The sequence below is a fragment of the Trichosurus vulpecula genome, chromosome 7, assembly GCF_011100635.1.
Source record: "Trichosurus vulpecula isolate mTriVul1 chromosome 7, mTriVul1.pri, whole genome shotgun sequence".
In the NCBI taxonomy this organism is placed as follows: Eukaryota; Metazoa; Chordata; class Mammalia; order Diprotodontia; family Phalangeridae; genus Trichosurus; species Trichosurus vulpecula.
The window spans coordinates 269,209,088-269,223,130 of NC_050579.1; the positions used below are offsets into that span (position 1 = coordinate 269,209,088).

The 14,043-nt window shown below is 41.7% G+C and overlaps 1 pseudogene; it reads right to left on the reverse strand.

Moving 5' to 3' along the window:
• Positions 1 to 10,156: 10,156 nt before the first annotated feature.
• On the reverse strand, positions 10,157 to 13,389 carry LOC118858249 (annotated as a pseudogene).
• Between the last annotated feature and the right edge of the window lie 654 nt (positions 13,390 to 14,043).

Below are 14,043 nucleotides of genomic sequence, written 5' to 3' on the forward strand. Positions count from 1 at the left end.
ATTTTTCATCGGGGTATAACTGCTTGTAGAGCAAAGAGTACTTTATTCCAAGCTTGAGGGGATGCGCCATTGACTTCAGAGCTATTTCTATACAGCCAGCTCTGCCACACCAGCACTCCTCCTTCCTCAAGAACCACCAACCCAGACCTGAGGCAAATCTTCAGCAGGCTCTGCACTCCTGCTCTGATCTGCCACTTAATTTCTCCCACCATGTGGGCCTGGGGCTGGAAGTAACTGTAGCTGTAGTTCTGTAGCTGCACTTCCCCCACTTCCCCTGGGGCAGTGGCCAAACCGCAAACTCTGTCCCCCGCAGCTTTTCCCACTAACCTTCTCTGTTGTCTTTGGTGTTTGTGGGTTGAGAAGTCTGGTAACTGCCAGAGCTCACTGATTCAGGGTGCTAGGGCCTATCCTGCCTGGCTCCTGGTCTGGTTGGTCCTGCTGCCTCCCACGCTGAGCTCTGCTCCCCTCCACTCTGTGTGTGATAGACCTCATCTAGCGACCATCCAGGCTGTCCTGGGATGGATCCCTGCTTCCCTCTGCTATTTTGTGGGTTCTGCAGTTCTAGAATTTGTTCAGAGCCATTTTTATAGGTTTTTGGAGGGACGTGATGGGGAGCTCAGGTAAGTCCCTGCTTTCCAGCTGCCATTTTGGCTCCTCCACCCTTATTTTTAAGGAATTATTTTCTTCAGTGAGCTTTTGGACCTCTTTTTCCATTTGATTAATTCTGCTTTTTAAGGCATTCTTCTGATTATTGGCTTTTTGGACCTCTTTTGCCATTTGAGTTAGTCTATTTTTAAAGGTGTTATTTTCTTCAGCATTTTTGGGGTCTCCTTTAGCAAGCTGTTGACTCATTTTTCATAATTTTCTTGCATATCGCTCTCATTACTCTTCTCGATTTTTCCTCTACCTGTCTTACTTGATTTTCAAAATCCTTTTTGAGCTCTTCCATGACCTGAGACCATTTCATATTTTTCTTGGAGGGTTTGGATGTGGGAGCTTTGACTTTGTCATCTTCCTCTGGTTGTATGCTTGGATCTTCCTCTTCACCGAGAATGTAGGAAATACCTTTTTACCAGGAAAGTAACCTTTTATAGTCTTATCCCCACCCCCAATTGCTCACTTTCCCAGCCATTCACTGGACTTTTGAGCTCTTTGTTAAGTGGAGGGTTTACTGCCCCAAGTTTTAGGGCTTTTGTGCAACTGTTTTCAGAGATATTTCTAGGGACCTGTACATTTCCAGTTCTTCCAAGGCAGTATGATTAAAGGAAAGGTGTTTACTCCTTTCCTGGCCTGTGCTCTGGTCTGGGGGCAACCACAAGCCCTCTTTTCTGCCCTGGAAATGTGAGTAGGACTCCTTCTCCACTGCCACCACAAGCTTCACTATGCCAGCGCTCCTCCTCATCCCAGGACTGTGACCCAGATCCGAGCACTAGCAAAGCAAGAGAATCCTGTCTCATAGCCAGCAAAGAAGTCCCTGCATTCCTCTTCTGATCAGGCACAAATTCGATTCCCCCACTGTCTGTAGGCCAAGAGCTCCAGAAGCAGTCACCACTAGGGCAGTGACTGCAGGCACCCTGGAGCTAGGGCTGGGGCAGGACCATACTCCTCTCTTACCCAGGTGAGAGACTCTTCCCACTGACCTTCAAAGCTATGTTTGGCTTTTTTGGGTTGAGAAGTCTGGAAACTGCTGCAGCTGCCAGTGATTCAGTCCCCTAAGGCCTGTTCCACCCCTGTCTGTGCTGGCGTGGGCCACATTGGACAGTGTTCCTCTCCCAACCTGGTGCAATAAACCCTTCCTATCGACCTTCCAGATGATCCTTGGGTTGGAAATTTGTTTTAGTCTGTCATTTTGTAGCTTCTTCTCCTCTATAATTTGTTTAGAGTCATTTTTTACAGGTGTTTTGAAGAGTTTCAAGGAGAGTTCAAGCAGGTCCCTGCTTTTACTCCACCTCCTTGGCTCCACCCCCAATTATTGACTATTGATTATGGATAGATTATTGTGATCCATTAGGCAGCTCAAAAGAAAATCAGTTATGGTCCCCTGAGCTTATATCTCAAACAGCAAGTTTCACTAATGACAGCTTAGCAAAAAATTTACCAGGACTTACATCTCAAATTTGAATTTGTCATGGTGAAAAGCCAATCATTACAGATAATTTCTATATACTTTCAAATTCTCACCAAACCAATTTCATTATTTAGGAACTCCATAACCCAAACAAGGTTTTTAGGAAGTTTACAAAATAAGGAAGATAGGCATCCCAGATAATGGAGCTTCTTAACCACCCAATCTAGCCCTTTGGGCATAATTCCAAATGGCTCTCCAGAATAGTTGGATTAGTTCACAACTCCACCAATAATGCATTTGTTCTAATTTTCTCAAATCTTCTCCAGCATTTATCATTTTCCTGTTTTGTCATGTTAACCAATCTGATAGGTGTGATGTAATGCCTCAGACTTGTTTTGATTTTTATTTCTCTAATCAATAGTGATTTAGAGCCTTTTATATGACTATGGATAGCTTTAATTTCTTCCTCCAAAAACTGCCTGTTCATATCCTTTGACCATTTATCAATTGGAGAATGACTTGCATTCTTGTAAATTCTACTCATTTCTCTATAGATTTTTGAAATGAGGCCTTTATCAGAGACACTGGCTGTAAAAATTCTTTTTTAAAAATTAATTTATTTTTAGTTTTAGTTTGCAAAGTTCAGTTCCTCAAGTTTTTATGTTCAAATTTTCTCCTCCTTCCTTTCCTCCCCACTCCCCACCCAAGATAGCATGCAATTGGATATAGGTTCTACATATACCTTCACACTAAACATATTTTCACTATAGTCAAGCTGTAAAAAAGAACTATAACCAATGGAATGAACTATGGGAAAGAAGAAAAAACAGAAACAAAAACAAACAAAAACAAAGAGAGCAAATAGTTTGTTTCAATCTGCATTCAGACTCTGTAATTCTTTCTTTGGACATGAATTGCTTTTTCCATCATATGTCTTTTGGAGTTGTCTTAGAACCTTGCATTACTGAGAAGAGCCAAGTCTATCAAAGGCAGTCATCAGAGATACCATGTGTATATATAATGTTCTCCTGGTTCTGCTCCCCTCACTCAGCATCAGATCATATAAGTATTTTCAGGTTATTTAGAAGTCCATCTGCTCATCATTTCTTATAGCACAATGGTATTCCATTGCATTCATATACCACAACTTGTTTTTTAGCCATTCCTCAATTGATGAGCATCCCCTTGATTTCCAATTCTTTGCCAACACAAGAAGAACTTCTATAAATATTTTTGAATATTCAGGACCTTTTCCCACTTGTGTGATTTCTTTGGGATACATCCCTAGAAGTGGTATTGCTGGGTCAAAGGGTATGCACAGTTTTATAGCCCTTTGGGTAAAGTTCCAAATTGCTCTCCAGAAAGGTTGGATCAGTTCAAAACTCCACCAACAATGCATTAGCATTCCAATTTTCCCACATCCTCTCCAGCATATATGATTTTCCTGTTTTGTCATGTTAGTCAATCTGACAGGGGAGATGCAGTACCTAAAAGTTGTTTTGATTTGCATTTCTCTTATCAATAGTGATTTAGAATATTTTTTCATATGACTATAGATATATTTAATTTCTTCCTCTGAAAACTGCCTGTTCATATCCTTTGACCATTTCTCAGTTGGGGAATGACTGGTATTCCTATAAATTTGGCTCACTTCCCTGTATATTTTAGAGATGAGACCTTTCATAAGAGACACTAGTTGTAAAGATTTTCTCCCAATTTACTGCTTCTCTCCTAATCTTTGTTGCATTGGCTTTGTTTATACAAAAGCTTTTCCATTTAACAAAATAAAATTATCCATTTTGCATTTTATAATGCTCTCTATTTCTTGTTGTGTCATAAATTCTTTTCTTTCCCATAAATCTGACAGGTAAACTATTCCTTGCTCTCCCAAATTGCTTATAGTATCAGCCTTTATTTCTAAATCATGAACCCATTTTGACTTTATTTTGGTATACGGTGTAAGATATTGGCCTATACCCAGTTTCTGCCGTACCATTTTCCAATTTTCCCAGTAGTTTTTGTGAAATAGTGAGTTCTTAGCCCAGAAGCTGGATTCTTTGGATTTATCAAAGATTAGATTGCTATAGTCATTGACTGTTGCAACATGTGTACCCAATCTATTCCAGGTAGACTCCCAAATATTTTATAATGTCTACAGTAACTTTAAATGGAATTTCTCTTTCTATCTCTTGCTGTTGGTCTTTGTTAGTAATATATAGAAAGGCTGATGACTTATGTAGGTTTATTTTATATCCTGCAACATTGCTGAAGTTGTTCATTCTTTCAAGAAGTTAATTAGTAGATTCTCTAGAATTCTCTAAATATACCATCAGATTATCTGCAAAGAGCAGTGGCTTTGTTTTTCCTTTGCCTAATCTGATTCCTTCAATGTCTTTTTCTTCTCTTATTGCTAAAGCTAATGTTTCTAGCACCATATTGAATAACGGCAGTGATAATGGACATCCTTCTTTCACTCTTGATCTTATTGGAAAGGCTTCTAGCTTAGCCCCATTACATACAATGCTTGCTGATGGTTTTAGGTAGATGCTACTTATCATTATAAGGAAGACTCCATTGATTCTTATGTTCCCTGGGTGTTGTATTTTGTCAAATGTTTTTTCTGCATCTATTGAGGTAATCGTATGGTTTCTGTTACTTTGGTCGTTGACATGACCAATTATGCTGATGGTTTTCCTAATGTTGAACCAGCCCTGCGTTCCTGGCATAAATCCTACCTGGTCATATTGTATTTCTATTTGGTGTTGTCATTCTTTTGGATGAAGTTATTGATGGTTTCTGTGATTTGTTGTTTGATCCACTCATTCTTTAGGTTTAGATTATTTTGTTTCAAATTAATTTTTAGTCTGTCTTTCCATGGCCCTTTATTACATATATTTTTATTGCATCATCATCTGAAAAGGGTGTATTTAATAATTCTGCCTTTCTCCATTGTATTGTGAGGTTTTTATGCCCTAGTACATGGTCAGTTTTTTCTGAAGGTGCCATGTAATGTTGAGAAAAAGATATATTCCTTTCTATCTGAATTCAATTATCTCCAGAGTTCTACCATATCTAACTTTCCTGAAATTCTATTCACCTCCTTTACTTCCTTCTTATTTATTTTGTGGTCAGATTGATCTAGGTCAGAGAGGAGGAGGTTCAGGTCCCCCACTTGTAGAGTTCTGTTGTCTATTTCTTCCAGTAACTCCTTTAACTTCTCTTCTAAGAATGTGGATGGTCTACCAAATTGTGCATATATGTTCAGTAATGATACTACTTCTTTTTCTATGGTGCTTTTTAGCAAGATGTAGTTTCCTTCCTTATGTCTTTTAATTACATCTATTTTTGCTTTTGCTTTCTCTCAGATCAGGATTTCTATCCCTCCTTTTTTTACTTCAGCTGAAGCATAATATATTCTACTCCAGCCATTTACCTTTACCCCATTTGTATCCCTCTGTTTCAAGTGTGTTTCTTGTAAACAACATATTGTAGGATTATGGTTTTTGATCCATTCTGCTATCCACTTCCATTTTATGAGAGAGTTCATTCCATTCATATTTGTAGTTATGATTACTATCTGTGTTTTTCTCTCCATCCTATCCCCCCACTCCATTTATGCTTTCTTTCTCCTTTTTCCCTTTCTCTCCTCACTAGAGTTTTGCTTCCCTCATTATGCCCTACCTTCTATCAGCCCCCTCCCTTTTCATTCCCTTTTCCCTTACTACTTCTCCCCTCCCTTCTATCCATCCCCCCCTTTTATATAAGTTCTTTAAGAAGGACACTGTACAAGAACCACAATGACAAGCATCTTCCTTTTCCAAGGAACACGCTGCATCAGGCAATCCTCTTTCCTCTCTAGCAAGTTGGATCCCTGAATTCTTAAACATGTTGAGGAAGAGGGAGAGACAGAGGGAGATTTAGCAATTCCTAGGAAATGTCAAGTATATCACATTGGCAGAGTAACAGAACAGACTACATGGGGGAGGAATGACTAAATAAAAAACAAAAATTGGAGTAGTTACTATCTACAAGGCATTGTCCTCAGTCTCCCCTACCTCCTTAATTCTAATAAACAACAAATCTTTAAACTTGGTCTTCCTTCTATTCTGCCTATTTTATGGAGCAATAATGTTAAGAATCATACACTATCCTTCTTTATGATATTATATGAATTAAAACATACCTTAAACCAATGTTGCTCTTAATTGGAATTTCCGCTTGGCAAGAAGATCACATTTAGTGACTAATGCAATTTTTAGATTTTCTCATCATAGCAACTTTTGACTTCCCTACAGAATTGTTATAATTGTTCTAAAATTCTCTAGAGAATTGTTAAAACCAATTTTCCATTTTTTGCATCAATAACCAATTTACATAACTCAGATGGAGGGAGAAGAAAGAGGGTAAGGAAAAAGATATATGTTTTATAGAACAGCTGTATTGTTAGTTTAGTGATTCAGAGCATAGAATGAGATATTAAGAATCAGAGATATTAAGACTATTTGAAATCAAACTATTTATCCTTCAATCTGTAAGCCAGGAGGACATCAGTAGGAAGAGGAGAGGAGTGGTACAGCACTTACTCTTATGCCAAGTCAATAATCGAGATGGGTTAGGAATGGGTTAAGGCTGCTCCCTTCCTAAGTGGGGTCATCCACCTATTCACTCTTGCTTATCATGTTAACCCCTTTATCATCTGTTTGAGAGAAATCCTTAAAGAGATTCCCTTGTCCTTTTGTTGCAAACAAGATGTTCTACTATAACCAAAAGGCTATAAAACTTTACATAATCTTTGATGTAGCAATTCAAGAGGGAGGGAGAGAGAGAGAGCACAAATAATATGCTTCAATCTGCATTCAGACTCCATAGTCATTTTTCTTGATGTGGATAGCATTTTCCTTCATGAGTCTTTTGGAGTTGTCTTAGATTTGTTCATTGTTAAAAAGAGGTAAGTCTATAAAAGTTACTCATCACATGATGTGGCTGTTACTGAGTACAATGTTCTCCTGATTCTGCTCGCCTCACTCAGCAACAGTTCATGTAAGTCTTTCCAGGTTTTTCTAAAGTCTGCCTGCTCATCATTTCTTATGGAATAACAGTATTCCATTACACTCATATAACACAACTTGTTCAGCTATTCCCCAACAGATGGGCATCTCCTCAATTTCCAGTTCTTGGAAATTGTCATTTCTTCTTTCTTCTGGTTTTTCTCATTGGTTCTAATTCTTCTTTACAATATGACTAATGTGAAAATATGTTTAATATGAATTTATATGTATAGCCTATATCAGAATGATGCCATCTTGGGGGTGGGGGAGGGGAGGGAGAGAAAATGTGGAACTCAAAATCTTATGGAAGTGAACATTGAAAACTAAAACTGAATAAATAAATATATTCATCCATTGGACATTTGGCATGAAGGATAAATGAATGAAATAAAAATCTATTAACTGTTTACTGTGTGTCAAATGCTATTTTAAGTACTGTAAATACAAATAGAAAAAATAAGAGAGTTCTTATTCTTAAGGAGTGGCATTCTTTATAGGAAAGAAGGAGCAGAGAGAGGGAAGGAGGAAGAAGGAGGAAAGAAGAGAGAAAGTGAGGAAAGAAGGAAAAGAAAGGAAAGAAACAAGTATTTATTAAGTGCCCACTATATGCTAAGCACACAACAATCCAGGAAGGTAGGTCTCCATTTTATGGTTTAGAAAACTGAGGCTGATAGACGTTAAGTGACTTGGTCACATAGTAACTGTCAGAGGCCAAATATGGACTCAAGTCTTCCTGACTTCAGGTCCAACACTCTATCCACCTTGCCATCTAATCCTTGAGTGTGAAACAAATGTCACCCACCTAACTCCAGGGTGTGAGTCAACTCAGATTTTAACTATAAATGTTCCTCTAGTTAATGAACAATAGAGCCTAAGCTTTAGTCTGCTCCCTCCACAATGTAACTAGCTACCTTGAATTAATTACTAATTATAATAGAAGTGCAATGCGACAAATCACATAATTAAAATAATGTAACACACACGTGGATTTCTGATCAAGTGAAAACTTGTGGGTGCACCTGAAATAGGGAAAAGAAGAACTATCTAATAATGCCAAGTCAGTCTTCGGAGGAAACAAAATACTGAAATATAAGTAATTAAAATGTATTTCTATTTGGAAAGAAATGCTGAGAGCAGTAGAAAAAGTAGAACACATTTTTTTTTCTCTAGCAGGATGTATCACACAACAAGGGCTCCTTTATGCTTAGGATCCAGTAGATCCCTCTTTACTGATTCCAAATTTAGACCACTTGCAGAAAACTGTATAAACATAAAGAAGAACTGTCAGCCCTAGAACAGCCCAAAATGTGAACAAGATGCAGTAGTCAGAGTATTGGACTTGGTAGGAAGACATGGATTCAAGTCCTACCTCTTACTACACTCATACAGACCCATACTAGATACATGATCTTCAACAACTTACAGTTCCCTGATCTATAAAATGGAGGTGATAATAATAGCACCTAGGGTACAGTGAAATAACATTATAAAGTACTTTGCAAACCTTAAAGCATGAACCATAAAGCATCGATTATTATCATTAATATTATTACTGATATCACCATCATTGTCATCATCATCATTATTATCCCCCAAGTGCTGAATCTTCTAATAGTCTATACATGTAGGACACTAAAACACTGAAGTTTCCTGGGCTAAGGGGTAAAGCTAGAACACACATACATACATATACACACACACACACACAGACACACACACACACATGCACATGCACACACATGCACATGCACACGCACACGCACACACACTCAAACACACATGAACATGAAAACAAAATTGATATTGATTATATAACCTGTATGTTGATTATATAACCTTTGTTTAACTTGTCTAACTACAGGTTAAAAACCTGGGAGAGTGAAAAGAGGACTAGCTCTGGAGGACCTGGATTCTAAATCTACCCGACACTTATTACCCGTGCAAAATTAACCTCTCTGGGCCTCAGTTTCCTTACCTGTAAAATGCTAGCTAGCTAGCTAAAATTTCTATATGACTCTTAGGTTTGCAAAGCATTTCCATACACTTTTTCATTTGATCCTCACAACAACCCTATGAAGTAGGTGGTATTACTGTACCTGTTTTACAGGTGATGAAACTGAGGTCAAGAGGGGCTAAGGGATTTGTCCAGAGTCACATAAGTAGTAAGAGTTTGAGCTGGCATTTCTATTGAAGTTTCCACTATACCACTTGCCTCTCTCAATGAAATACAAGGGTCTTACTATGCAGCCTTTGACATTCTAGCTGTAGGTCTATTATCACTCAAAGCTGTTGTGCAGTAATGTCCAACTCTTCGTGTCCCCATTTAGAGTTCTTTTGGCAAAGACACTGGAACGGTTTGCCATTTCCTTCTCCAGCTCATTTCATACATGAGGAAATAGAGGCAAACAGTTTTAAATGATTTGCTCTGGGTTATACAGCTAGTAAATGTCTGAGGCCAGATTTGAACTCATGAAGATGAGTCTTCCTGCACTCTAGTTTGTCACTGAAGTATTTATGACATCAGGCTGTCACGGCATGGTTACAGAAACCTAGGATCTTTCTGAATTCCTGCAAAATGTCAGTCATACCACATATTCAGACTAACAGAACAAAATGCATGGGGGAGAAATGACTAAATAAAAAGCAAATATTTGAGGAGTTACTATGTACAAACTGTGTCCCCTGTGTGGCCACCTCCTTAACTTAGCCCCACCCCCACCTGTGACCACAGACTCAGCACAGCCCCCAAGATGACTATGAAAAGTCTTCAAGTCTTTAATTCCTTTTCCTTTTTGTATTGACATAATATGTCATGCATAATCCCATGAGTTTGATTTGAATGGTGGGGGATGGGTGGAGAAGAGGATTGAGGCATCAAGAAAAATTATTCAAAATGCATTTTCTTTCATTAAGCAAATATGAAGAAAAAGATCAGTAATCCTAAAGAATAAGTGGATCAAAGAACAGATCATAGAAACAATCAAACAATCATTAAAGAGAACGACAACAATGAGACAACATACCAAAATTTATGGGATGCAGCCAAAGCAATACTTGGAGGGAAAAGTTATTTCTCTAAAGGAAAAGATCAGACGTAACAGCTGGGGAGAAAGGAAAAGTCGAAAACCTCTCTGCTCCCCACCCCCTCTAATTTTCTCCCTGTAAATTCCAGCAGAACAGAGAGAAAGCAGGTGGATGAGGAGAAGGCACAAAATAATAGGGCGAGGGCACCGATGCTCTCTACCATAAGGTTTGGCTGGTAGGTATATGGGCTTCATCACAGAGGCCAGTCAAGGGAGGACACAGTAACGGAACTGAGAAAGGAAATGGAGAAATAGGTGCCTCTATTTGGTGTGCTTGTTTGTTTCCCTCAGTTCCACACAAGGCAGTTCCCTTAGGCTGAAAAAGGAAACATATTAAGGAAAGACACGAAAAAAGTCAATTCTACCATCAAGCCCCTCAGCACTGTGAACAGCCTGTCTCACCACCCCTCCAAAAATCAGAGACTCCCTTAACCCCAACCACTGACATACTCATCTTCATTGCATTTGCCCCCTTTACCCCAGCCCCTCTCTTGAATCACCAGACTCTCACCTTTTGCTGTAAGAGAGACATCTGATCCCTGGGCACTATCACTACCTGGAGAAACGGGAGAGAGATAACCCGCTCAGGAATATCTTGCTCAGAACAGGAGAATGGGAAAGGGCAGGGAGAGGTGAAGAGAGAGGAGAGACTCTGGGTTCCTTTTCTCATGTCCCAGGTTTAAATGAAGCAACCCTCCTCATCTATCCCCATGTTGACCCTTTACTTACTTGCAGTTGTAGTATAGCTCCCTCTTTTTCTATCTAGAAGGAAAATAGTAATAACAATTCAGTGAGAAAGTTCAGAAGAAGCAAGTACCCTTGAGGTTCAATTGGTTGGCCATTTACCCCTAGAACAAAGTTCTGTGACTATGACTCTTCGATTAGCACAGAATCATAATCCAATTGGAAGAGAATACAGATTTTTAAGCTTGGTCCCTCCCCGCCCCCCTCCAGGAACTCAATTCTTTTGATCTAAATTTCTAGATCTATTTGTGGTCTGAGTCTGAATTACCCTGCTCGCTGACCCTATTGTATCCGAAGTGGACTATCTGTTAAAAAGGTGTTCTTTTATTAGCCCCATGGGGGTCTTATTCTTAGTCTTCATGTGAAAAATAGGAGACTTGTTGAGTGGGACAGAAACAGGATGAGACTACTCAGAATCCCCACCATACCTGCTGTTTACCGAGCCGCCTTCTCCTTTCCCTACCTGAAGCATTTTTCCTCCAGATCACAACTCCCGCAATGACTGCAGCGAGGAGGAGGAGGAGAGCAGTGATGACTGCAGCAGAGAGCCCTGCGGCAGAGGACTGCGGCTCTAAAAGGAAAACGCAAAGTGAGAAACCCTGCCCCCTCTCTGGGCTCAGTTCGCTCTCCCCAAACACCGTTCCACTCTCCCCTACTCAAGAATAGCTCCAGATCCTTCTGTCGCTGGGAGTGGGGAGGAGAGGAGAGCTCCCCCAAGTCCCACCTCACTGTCCTCACCCCATTTCCGGAAGAGCGGCTCAGGTAGTCCCTCATGCTGAACTCGGCAGGTATATTTCTGTTCGCTTCCAGAGAGGATCTCCACAGCTGCCCACTTCTGGAAGGTCCCATCTCCCGCAGGTCTGGTCTCAATGAGTTCCGTCTCCTGGAGCTGTTCTTCTCCATCCCTCAGCCAAATCAGGGAGATCTCCGCAGGGTAAAAGCCCGGCACCGCAGGGTCACTTCCCCGTCAGAATTTGTGTGTCGGGTCACTTGTACGGAGGGCGGATCTGTGGGGCCAAAATCAGAGGCATGGTCAGCCTGGCCTTTCGCTCGTTGTCTGAGAGGTTGATCTTCCAGGTAGACAAGAATAGACTAGACACAGGGAGAGGGCTCATAGTCCAGGCCTGGACAAATTTTGGCCCTCGCCCTTACGTCTCGGAAGACCGGACCCTAAGACTGCGACTGCAGGGGAGGAAGAGAAGAGGTAGAGACCCCGCCCCACCTCCCCCATTCAGGGAGAGGGAAACTGAGCCCACTTCGGTCCACAGCACACTCAGACTGGGACCATGGCCTCAGGGTGAGGAAGCCCAATAGAACACCTAGGGAGGGGGTGCCGCAGAGGGGGAAGGTAAGAAGGTACCTGTCCTAAGCAGTGTCTCCTCTCCGTTCTGCAGGTATCTTTGAAGCCAGTACACGCACTCCTCCTGCATATAGCCCTTCCAATATTTCGCAACGCTTGGATCCGCTTCCCATTTACGCTTATTGTTCAGGGCCCCTGCATTCCCAGCGATCCAACGCAGCGTCTCGGTATCCAGCGCCAGGTAGTCCTGTCCGTCGTAGGCGTATTGCACGAAGCCGCGGCTGAAGCTCCCATTGGAGAACACCTCGCAACCTGACAGTCTCTGGTATGTGTGAACCCCTGAGAACCCCAAGAAGATTCAGCATGGGCCACAGGGCGGCGTCGCATCAGGATCACACTGTGTCTCGACCCGAAAGACCATTCCTACAGGGTCAGATATCTTGCTCCTCTCGCGCTGAGGCCACACCCTCTCCTCTCCACGTTTCGGCTCCCTCCCAAGCCCCACCCCTCACCCTACTCCCAACTCCCAGCCAGGCTGTGTGTGAAGGCAGTAGCTGTGCTGACTCGACAAGTAATACAGGGTCACTCTGGTCACTCACCTCCTTCGCTGTGGTTGTAGTACCCAGACACTTTCTGCAGGCACATTCGATAACGCTGCGTGGCTTCCCTGGAGATCCGCGTCTCCCTCTCCCAGTAATCGGGGATCTCCCGCTCGATCCACGGGGTCCTGGGCTCCGGGCTCTGGCTCTCGCTGTCGCTGTCGAAGCTCAAAACCTGTTGATCGTCCACGTAGGTCACAGCGATGAACCTTGGTTTTTCTTGCCCGGGTTGAGACATGGCGGCGTAGAAATACTTCAGGGAGTGAGAGCCTGAGTCGGAAACATCGGAAACCTTGGCAGTGGCTTAGGGTGGGGACTAGGTCGTGAGAGTATCAACGCACCCCGCCCCAGCCCGGCTCCCTCCAGTCCCAGTCCATTCTGTCTTCAGTATTTGCGGCAAAGGCAGAGGTGCCACGGAGCAAACCTGCCCGGCCCTCTGGACATTTGTCTCTAGGTAGATGTTTAATCTGAAGCTACACTTACCAGCCCAAGTTTCTGGAAGGACCAGGACACCCAACAAAAGTAGAGACCGCACATACATTTCCATGGCCAATGATCATAAAACACTGAGACCAACTCACATCGACGTTATATAAAAGCAGAGCCTTAATTCTAATTGGCTACGGAGAGGCTTTGTCACCCACTGGCAAATGAAAATAGAAAACTGTCATGCGTGGATGGTCAGAATAAAGACAGGTTGTGGGTAGAAAACTGAAACAGATTATGAGGCAGTCCCTAGCCTTAGGATAAGTCACCATCCTCTGGTATCCACTGACTACACCCAACTTTCTTCTGACACCCTCCACACACAGCTCCTGTGCTCTGAGCTTGAAAGAATTAGCCCCTCAGTTCATCAAACCTTTTCCCATGTGTTCTCCTTCTATGGTCTTCCTCCCTCCATTACTCCTCAGCTTGTCTCTCTGTGAATGACTTAGCTACTCTCAGCATCGCAATAATCCAAAACAATTCTGCAGGACTTAAGATGAAAAATGTTATATACCTCCGGAGAAAGAACAGATGGAGGCTGAACGCAGATGGAAGCATACGCTTTCTTTACTTCCCGTATTTTACTTTGTTTTCTTCGTTTTCTTTCACATGGCTAACATGGAAATGTTTTGCAAATTTGCACCTGCATACTCTATGTCAAATTACTTGACTTCTCAACGAGAGAGGGAGGGAAGGGAGGGAGGGAGAGAATTTG